This window comes from Emys orbicularis, chromosome 1 (assembly GCF_028017835.1).
Source record: "Emys orbicularis isolate rEmyOrb1 chromosome 1, rEmyOrb1.hap1, whole genome shotgun sequence".
Classification (NCBI taxonomy): Eukaryota; Metazoa; Chordata; order Testudines; family Emydidae; genus Emys; species Emys orbicularis.
The window spans coordinates 234171026-234181545 of record NC_088683.1 but is presented as its reverse complement, the minus strand read 5'-3'; the positions used below and the strand labels follow the sequence as shown (position 1 = coordinate 234181545).

Genomic DNA, 10520 nt, shown 5'->3' with positions numbered 1-10520 from the left:
TGTGACTTGGTTTACACCCCAAAACCTGCGAGGCCTGACCCCCTGACCATGAAGCACAGCTCTCCCTCCCTCTCTTGCAGCATCATGTCTCAATGGCTTTCCACATCCCTACAGTGGATGAGCATGCCTTAAGATGGCAGGCGAAGTCATCCCAAGACAAAGCACAGAGACTTAGAGCCGAGAAGAGCTAGTCATCGCTATGCCAGAAGTATGCCAAAGCTTGTAGAAAATGATCCTGCTCAGCTAGTCAATAAAAGAGCCTGTCTGCGTCCAGAGCGGAGGGCTACGCATGGTCTGAGGGTGGCAGTGTCCCGCAGCAGTCCTTGGCCAAGGCCACAAAGACTCGCTTCTTCCCTCCCATATGAATGAAGCTCTCCGTAGTGATATGTCAGCCCCTGTCTCATCTGTCCACTTTCCCCAGAGAAAAGGAGGACTTGGTACCCACCCTAGTGGCCTAATGGATAAGGCACTGGCCTTCTAAGCCAGGGATTGTGGGTTCAAGTCCCACCTGGGGTGCTCTTTTCTCAGGCTCTTGCTTATGCTTACAGCCCTTGGTCTGACAAGGCAGATGGCAACTCCTTCAGCTACCATGGGCTGGTAGCTACTTGACAGTCTGTGGGAAAGTGGGCAGCTTCCTGAGACCCTTGCAGGCAAAGCAGGGCTCTCTCTGCAGGTGTCCCTCTTTTCTCGCTCTCCTGCCTCCATGGACTGCAGACAAGTTGGGCTTTCTGGCTCTCTTGAGTCTCAGGGAAAGATGGCCCCCAAGCACAGCATGTCTGGCAGAAAGATGAAAGAGTGACCACCGCCCTCTTCTGCTTCAGGAAGCCCTGCTGGGGAAGGGCCAGCTGGCAACTGCTTAGCACTTCGAGGCATTGCAGGAGCACCAAAGGCCCCTTGCGAAGGTCTCTGATAACCAGAGGCCCGTCCGCCACTTTTGAAAAACACAAGGCTAGCGAAAGGGAAGGTGCATAGTCGACGGGATTCTAAGCTCCACGGGCAACACCCAATGGATTACTACTCCATCGCCTTCATCTCTCGGCCACAAATACACAAGCACAGCTGCTTTGCTGCCTACATGCCAAAACCTGTGTGGACTGACCCCCTGACCATGAAACACAGCTCTCCCTCCCTCTCTCTTGCAGCTTCACGTCTCAGTGTCTTTCCACATCCCTACAGTGGGTGAGCATGCCTTAAGATGGCAGGCGAAGTCATCACAAGACAAAGCACAGAGACTTAGAGCCGAGAAGAGCTAGTCATCGCCATGCCAGAAGTATGCCAAAGCTTGTAGAAAATGACCTGGCTCAGCTAGTCAATAAAAGAGCCTGTCTGCGTCCAGAGCGGAGGGCCACGCATGGTCTGAGGGTGGCAGCGTCCCACAGCAGTCCTTGGCCAAGGCCACAAAGACTCGCTTCTTCCCTCCCATACGAATGAAGCTCTCTGTGGTGATGTTAGCCCCTGTCTCATCTGTCCACTTTCCCCAGAGAAGAGGGGGACTTGGTACCTACCCCAGTGGCCTAATAGATAAGGCACTGGCCTTCTACGCCAGGGATTGTGGGTTCAAGTCCCACCTGGGGTGCTCTTTTCTCAGACTCTTGCTTGTGCTTACAGCCCTTGGCCTGACAAGGCAGTTAGCAACTCCTCCAGCTGCTATGGCTTGGTGGCTGCTTGACAGCCTGTAGGAATGTGGGCAGCTTCCTGAGACCCTGGCAGGCAAAGCAGGGCTCTCTCCGCAGGTGTCTCTCTTTTCTCATTCTCCTGCCTCCATGGACTGCAGACAAGTTGGGCTTTCTGGCTCTCTTGAGTCTCAGGGAAAGATGGCCCCCAAGCACAGCAAGACTGGCAAGAAGACTAAAGAGCGACCACTACCCTCTTCTACTTCAGGAAGCCCTGCTCGGCAAGAGCCAGATGAGAACTGGGCAGCGCTGCGAGATGTCCCAAGAGCACCAAAGGGCCCTTGAGAAGGTCTCTGATATCCGGAGGCCCATCCGCTACTTTTGGAAAACACAAGGCCAGCAAAAGGCATACCCACATAGGGGAAAGAACATAGTCAGCAAGATTCAAACCTGCACATGCAACAGCCAATGATTTCTACTCCATCACCTTCACCTCGTGTCCACGACTACACAAATGCACTTGTGCTACAGCTTACTCAGGAGAATCTGGAAGGCCTGCCCCTTTTACCATGTCCCCACCCCCCGGATATCTTCTCTGAGCCTCTCACTTGTTTTTACTGCTCTTCCCTCAAGAAGACAAAGCGGCTTTCAAGCCCCTACTGCTGGCATCCTTTGACTGGCACATGCTACCCCCCTTGGAAATTTGTAGCCTGTCTCTGTCCCTCACATACTCTTCCTGTTTGGCCTCCACATCCGAGCTGCAGAGACTTCCTTGTTGAGCACCCATTTGGAATGCTGATGGCTGCCATGCTCAGCAGGAAGTGTTTAGACAAGAAAAATGAAGAAGTGCTGGGCTGCTTGTGATTTACAGTTAGAGGCAGCAACAGTAGAAACAAAGAACATGAAGAGTGTACAAGTAAAACAGGCCTTTCTAGTCAACACTCAGCTGGGGTAAAACACACACTGCTCCCTCCTGGAGCTGTGGTTTCCTGTTACTGTGACCTACCCTTACTTGTTGCTGCCCCAGCCTGATTCAATGGTTATTACAGAGAACAGAATAGGGAGCCTCCCTCTGCTCCATTGCAATAATGCTCCATTCATTGGCCAGAAAGGTGCACTCACACATCAAGGAATTGATACCTTCGGGGCAGACTGGCCCCAGATACTGAACACAACTTGGCTTTTCTTTTAAAAGGCTTCTTATTCTGGAGTAGGTACAATTTTCAGTTGTGCCCAGACAGATAAAAATACAGGCCATTAACTGAACAGGTGAAGAGACCAATAGGGAACTCTGCATTGGGTGCAGATCTGGACTTGGGCTGCAGGTGAGATGTGCCCTGGCGAGGAAATATGTCCACTGTGACCTGTGCTTGTAGCAGTCTGGGCTGTGACCCAGTTCCTGACACCCTTCTCTACGAGATCGGCCCATCACCTCTGTGATATGTCCATCTAGCCACTATAACCATGGCATTGGCATTGTCTCACACTGAAGCACAGCATAATCTGAGTTCACAATCACCACAGCCATATACTTCCTTCTGTCTCCATACTTAGGCATGTGGGGCCTTGCCTGGCCAGAAGTCAAAGGTCATAGAACCATAGGGTTAGAAGGGACCACAAGGGTCATCTATTCTAACCCCCTGCCAAGATGCAGGAAGTGTCATGCCTCTTATCAGCTGTCATAACATAGCTTCCCCAATTGAATGATACTTCCCACATGGGCCTTATACGAACAAGCCATGCTTCTATAATCCTTCACCTTTAAAGGGGCATAATCACAATTTACTTGGCAGGATTCAGCAGGAAAAATTATCAGGGTATAAGCCAACCTAGTCAGGAAGCAAACAATAATCAATACTCTTCTTAGAAAAATAAACATCACAATGTAAAAGATAAAAAACAGAAATCTTACAACCGACCCACCTCAACCCCCCAAAAATGGCTGTCTCCCTCATATAAAGGCCAGAGAAAGGGTGTTTTCTGTTTATACAGAGTTAGATGCTATTGGTAATTCAACTGCTAGATAATCCATCTCCGTGGTAAATTCATTCTTTGTTTATACTTGAGTCCTTTTATTCTACGATGTGTCAGTGAGAGCGGCAGCTGTTTATTCTAACCATAGTCTCACTGTGGAGTGATGGAAAACCATCAGTATCACTTTTTTGAAAAACAGTAATCCAATTTTAAGTCTTTCTGAATATGTTTCATGCTGTTAAGTCATTGCAGTATCCATATTTATGTTACAATTATTTTCAGTCCATTTTTTTTCAGTATCTATCAATGAGTTTATAGGGATGTTAAAGGATTGTGTGAAAATTAATGTGGCACCTACAAGAATCATACAGTAGTTTTTATTGTCTACGTACTGTTCCGATACGCAAAAATAAATGCATAATCATTACTCTATAATATCCTAACTCATATCATCTAAAAAAATGGTAGGGGGGCGCAAATATGCTTGCTCACCCAGGGCGCTAAAATGCTCAGTTACAGCTCTGGTCAGAATGTGCAGACACCCTGAAATGTGCAGACAACCAGTTCTTTGAGAAGGGGACTGCCCTATGCATCTCTATGGTCTACTAACAAGCTCCACTGTTCTAGGAAGCCCCACCCACACCATCCCAGCACATGACTGTTAGAAAGCAGAGGCAAATGCAGTGAGCCTGCCCCACTCACCCACCCAAGATACACCCAGTATTCTGGTACTACTAAGAGAAAGAGTCAGAGGGGAACCCCTGTATTGACCCTAATGAAGAGAATCCACTGCTGGCACTTGATGGAAAAAGGGGATCCCCATACCACTGCCCTGCCTCTGTGGCACCAGGTGGGCTTCCTTGCCACCTCCACGCCAAGTTGGGAGAATGGCCCTGGTGTGGGGGCAAGGCCACAGGGGTCCCCCTATTTCATAAAGTGCATAGGGCTTTGCTTTGTCTCAATCCGGCCCAGAGTGCAAAATCTATAACGAATGTAGTGCAGTCTGTGGCTGCGTTATTATTCATTATTATTATTATTGCCTTCCCATGAAGCAGCCAGATTCCCTCAACACTGCACAGCACTCTCTGGTGAGTGTAACCAGGGGGAGGGAGGAAACTGTGCTGGGGAAGTGGCCAACTTTCCTCTCTGTGTAGGTCACTGGTCCCCGTGACTTTTGAGAGTCATGCCCCCCATTCCCCTTGTCCATACCCCTCTGCCTCCACCCCCTGGAGCAAGGGCCAGGAGCCAGGCTGCAGCTCCTGTGGGGGGGTAGACAGGGGGAAGGGGACTGAGGCTGGGGTCACAGCTGGGGGTGGGGCTGGGGACGGAGCCATGGGGGCAGCAGCTGGGCCCAGGGCTGGCAGCCAGGGCCCCAGCTGGGTGTGAAGCCATCTCGAGGCTGGGGACATCGTCAGGCACAGGGCCCGGGACTGCAGCTGGGGGCAGGGCTGGAGCAGAGCTAGGGGCATGCTGGAGTTAGGTGGCACCCTATGGGGGGGCGTGCCCCACAGTTTGGAGACCTCTGGTGTAGGTCATGAAAGACCCACACTGAGTTCTTTCAATGCTAGTTTTAAAAACTTATTTATTAGCATCTGAATAGTACAGGAAATCCTCTAAAAGTGTTAGGGACAAATACATACATTTTCACTACTAACATTTTCTCTTGCATGCTTATGAGTTTATATTGTAGGTGATTTAAGTTATATCTAGGCACACTACAACAAAAGTCATCAATGGCCAGTGGATAAATCTTGATCACCCTGTTTTATGGAAGGATATCTTGCCTAACACCCCCAGAAAGTGATGTTTAAAATGAAGCAGCCCTACTGTAATTGAAATCATATGCTCTAAGGCAGTGGTTCTCAAATTAGGGCAAGCCCCTAGCGGCGCAGGCCGAGGGATGTGCTGGCCGGCCTTCCTGCAGCCCCCATTGGCCTGGAGCGGCGAACCGCGGCCAGTGGGAGCCGCGATCGGCCGGACCTGCAGACGTGGCAGGTAAACAAACCGGCCCGGCCCACCAGGAGCTTTCCCTGAACAAGCGGCGGCCCTAGTTTGAGAACCACTGCTCTAAGGTATGAATAGGAGGATTCTCGTGTGCTAATCAGGAGGGTGAAGATAGGTAGCCATTGTATAAACACGGACATGTATTTATTGCCTGAGAAATGAGCAGGCCATTGTGCACCATTGCTCGCAATATATACACTTGCTTTATCTGTTCCCTTCTGCAACCAGCAAGATTAAAAGTGATCAATATTCTGGCATTTGCTGAAGTGGCACTGTTAGAGGGCTTTCCCTCAACCCTCCCACTTCCCTGGTTCTTGTCACGCAGACAGCAAGCAGCATAAGACCAGAAGTCCGAAGCGCAGACAATGCGATGTTTATTGGGGTTAGTTTCCAAGCAAGCATATTCTGAAGCCCTTCACACCAGTCGGGCTTATCTCTATACGCCGATAGAATCTGTTCCCCAGTATTCCCTGCCCAGCTGTGATGCCGCAGAGCGTTTACCCCGCATCCCCTTTCCCGGCTCTGACGCTGCAGAGCATTTACCCCATGTCCCCATTCCCAGCTCTGACGCCGCAGAGCCTTTACCCCGTGTCCCTGCTCCCTATTCCCTGTTCCCTGAGAACAAGGCCTCAGACTATCCTAGTGAGAGAAGGCCCATACACAGGCAGACTGTGATTTTGATTCTTTGTTTTATACCTCTATAACTAGCTAGGTGATAAAAATACACCTAAATTTTTAAAGTATGGGCCTTTACAGGCAGACCTGAATATCTATATTCTAACAGGCACACTCTCTCACATTTAATAAAATGAAACGGTCAACTTTAAGTGGGTTTGATCCAGCTACCAGTGACTTTTTAACTGCACTGTTATGTTGTGACCAGGAAGCACTGCACCGAATGGAGAGCCTTTGGTCACAAAATTCTTCAGTTTTCACTTCAGAGCGGTACATATTTTAAACATGTAAACATGATGGCAACAGGCAGTACAATATTATTTAAAGTACTGAACCACAGCCTTTAACGCCTCTTAAATAAATATACACCCCTCTCCCACCCCCCCCCCACCCCCCGCCCCACAAAAGTCTAGTTTCACTCTTCTGTCTCTACAAGAGCATTATGTTCAAAGAACAAGAATGAAAGTGAAGCAAATAGATTCCCAGGGACCTCTGGTCTATGGAACTTTTCATCTGGTAACCTCTTTGTTGGAGAATTCCCATACTTAAAAAAAAGGAGAGAAAGAGTTCACAAGTACTGACACGCAGCAAATATTTGGATTTTAGATGACCTAGTTATGCAACCCGTGTCCTACTTTGCTGAAAGTAACAATATGCTCCTAATTTCAAAGTTGAAATTCTTAATAAAAAGTCCATCTGGATATATTTAAGAGACCCACATAAAACAGATGGGTGGGAAAGTTGGCAGTATTTTGATTTTAGCCATATATAAACAGCCATAGCAATTTTTGTTTGTTTGTTCAATGTAATAATCAAGGCATTCAGCATAGTTCTTGCTGATCCAATTAGAATGGATTTACATTAACTTAATTGTGCTGTGAGTATTTTCTAAGTTCCAAAAAGTTCTGCTTCGGTTGGCATTTTGATACTCCTGCCAAATGAACAATGCCTCATACTGGGTGACTGGAAGCAAGTGAAAGAAATTCTAGATACACCATGCTAATCTTTGCTAGATAGGTAATTTTAGACCATATAATCGTATTTCTGTTCTAAATTAACTTCTGCAAGTACCAGATTGTGCCTCCAGATCGAAACCCTCCCATGTAGAAGTGGGTGGGAGGGGAGAAGGTCAGCTGCCTCTGCAGCATCGTCCTTCTCTGCTTTCCAGGCCACCACATGGGGTTGGGAAGTGCCTAGAGCTGAATTAGCTTTCCCACAGATCCCCCACTGCAGCAGGGATCCTCCTTTTTAAGAGAAGTAACAGGGGTACCAGTGGCTCGGGGTGGGGGAGGGTTCGTGGTTGGTGTTGCCATGGCATCAAGGGGAAGAGGAAGGCATGCTGAGGGGCCGGAGCTAGTGCAAAAGCATGGTGACCCCATGTGAAAGGCCTTCACTGCCTATTGATCCCCTAGTCTGCTGTGGTGACCAAGTATACTCCTAGCTTCTTATAAGTTTTCTGAGCCATGAGACACAAATCAGAGGTCTCCTATGGGTTTGTTTTGAGACCTGAGCTCCAAACCCTAATCTAATTCTAACCTGGATCTGAAGAGGATCCTGTGGCCCATTTTTTAGTATAACTCATTGGAGCGGCAAGCACCACTTGGCATCGATTTAGTAGACTATTGTACAAATGGTTATTTTTAAACAATGGACTTTTTCAGGCTACATATCTATCTGCAACGGCGTGGCTCCCATCACCATAGTATCCCAGCACCTCACAATCTAATGTGTTTATTCTACCAACCATGAAGTAGGGAAGCATTATTATCCCCATTTTACAGATGGGAAATAGGCTAAGTGAGTTGCCCAAAGTCACACAGGAATTCTGGGGCAAAGCAGGGACTTGAATTTCCATCTCTCAAAGCCTAAGCTGGTGCCCTGACCACCGGACCAAGGTGGTCCTTTGAGGCACAGCATTTTTTTTTAATACCCATTTCAGACATCTGTCGTTTCCCCTTTTATCAGGCATTAATCTGATTTGCTGGTGGTACCACCCCCATACTGTGGGACGGGTGGATGCAGAGGATCTTTGGCTCTTACCATTAAACAAAGATGGGAAATTTATTCAGTTTGTCTCCTCCTGCTCTCCCTTTTCCTTATGCTTGCTGTTCCGCTGCCATCTGCATCCCCTAACATTCCTTGGGCCTGAATTTAAAATGATAATCCCCTCCCTCATAGTCTGACAGTTACATCTCCTCCCTATACACAGCCTAGGAGGAAACGCAGGCAATTGTCTCAGGGGATTAAGATTTATACTGAACAGGAGGGCTGCCTGACTTCCTCAGCCTCCTCACATGGGCCCGTTAGACTCCTGCCACCTCTTCCTTGCGTGGCACTTCTCTGAGCTGGAAGAGATACTGTATCAGTGTCAAGGCTGAGGGACAGAATAAAGAAAGATTTTGTTTTTTAAAAAATCAAAAAGGCATCAAAGGCAAATCTGGCTGGCAAGTGCACATCAGTTAAAGTTGGCGTGACACTGGGTTAAATTCTGCACTCATTTATACTAGTGTGAATCTGGCATAACTATTAGTGTGGTACTAGCCACAATGAGGTTATTCAGGTTTGTACCAGTGTGACAGAGAGCAGAGCTTTGGCAAGGTCTAAGTACAGAGCGAGTGCAAAAGTCCAGGGGTGGGAGGCACTCATAAAAACTGAAGAGATGTGGGACTTTTAATGTTCAATTGTCCTTTTAAAATACTGACCCTTAATAATGGGACGTGACTTCTGTTCATTGACACAGCTACAGCCCCTTTGACTGCAGTGGAAACTGCACTCCTGTACTCGAGTGAAGCATTTGATTCTGTGCCAGGATTTTAAAAAACAAAACAAAACAAAAAGCACATTTTAAAGGCCCATCCCATCATTTTTATCTTAATGTAGCTTAGAAGACAGGAATGTTATTCATGTACCAGTATTTATACAAAAGCTTCTACTAACATATGAAGGGTTCAAATTCCAGGTGTTATACTGGTACCTTGTTAGTGAGAATTATTCCAAGGACTAGCCTGCTGCCTGCAGCTCAGGTAGTGCTGAACTACTACTCTGTCCTTGCTTCAGTCTAACACATGCAGCTATTCCCTACTGAGTTGAAGTACTTGTCTTCTCTTCCTTGTCAGTTATTCACAAAGTAATAGGCCAGGTTTGAACTTGGCTGCCCATTTCGCCGTGACCTGCTGACCGGAGAGAGACAAAGTTTACTTTATTTAAACCAGAGTTGTCTAGAACTAATAGGGTTGCACTGACATTTTTATTTCACTTGTCAAATGTGTGCACCAGACTCCTTACTTATTCAGGCTCTCTGGGGAGAGTTTTCCTTTTGTCCATGAAAGTGAATTTAGTGCTGATGGAAGGGGTCAGATTGACAGCCTTAGAGGCTGAAGACTCCAGTTTATGTGCAGAACATACACTGCATGGGTGGCATCACTGCACGCTTTCCCACACTGCCATGTGCTTCAAGAGATTTATGTTCAAACGTCATGGTGACAAAGGCCATGTAATCACTTGGCTGGGGAGTGACAACATCTGGGAGTGTGAAGCTAATTTACAGTAATCAGACCTATGATTCTCAAGTTACTCACCTCAAAGTATTCCAACTGTTACTTTCATTACGCAAAAGCAAAGATCATAGACTTCCAGTTGTCATATCAGGTATCTGAGCAAGTTTTGCATCATTTCCACTGCTTTATCTAGTCAAATTCAATTCAAACCAGGGTAGAACTCATACCATATTTTCCCTAAAGGACTACATTAAAGCGAGCACACATATGATCATTTTAACACTTTCTCCCTACCCAGTTACCATCAAGACAATGAGTAATTACTCTGGAAATCGTTATTGCTTCCTTATTAGTGCTTGCGGTCGGGGGAGTCCTTTAGTGCTCAACAAAGATGTGTGGTCAACATCTTTGAAAATCAGGCACAAGGACCAGGGTTTAAAGATATTTAGATGACTAAAGATGCAGATAAGGTGCCTTGCGGGAAGTGCTTTTGAAAGTCTCACGAGGTGCTTATCTGCATCTTTAGCCACTGAAATACCTTTTAAAAAATGTGACCTTAGGTAGCCCGAGTTGAGCACCCAGAAGTGAAATCACCCCTAATGAGTGAATACTTTTGGAAAACGTAGGGCCTCAACACCACTGGGCCCAAGTTGGCCCTTAGTAAAATGGAGATCACATTTCTTCTACCTCACAAGGCCATTGTGAGACTTTATTCATTAGTGTTTGTAAAGTACTTTGGGCCAGATCCCCCAAGGTA

The 10520-nt window shown here is 47.1% G+C and overlaps 2 non-coding genes across 2 annotated transcripts; both read left to right on the top strand.

The window, feature by feature from the left end:
- Positions 1-443: 443 nt before the first annotated feature.
- Positions 444-516, top strand: TRNAR-UCU (transfer RNA arginine (anticodon UCU)). Its single transcript has one exon. It is a non-coding gene; the product is annotated as a tRNA-Arg (tRNA).
- Positions 517-1503: 987 nt separating this feature from the next.
- On the top strand, positions 1504-1576 carry TRNAR-UCU (transfer RNA arginine (anticodon UCU)). Its single transcript has one exon. It is a non-coding gene; the product is annotated as a tRNA-Arg (tRNA).
- Positions 1577-10520: the final 8944 nt, after the last annotated feature.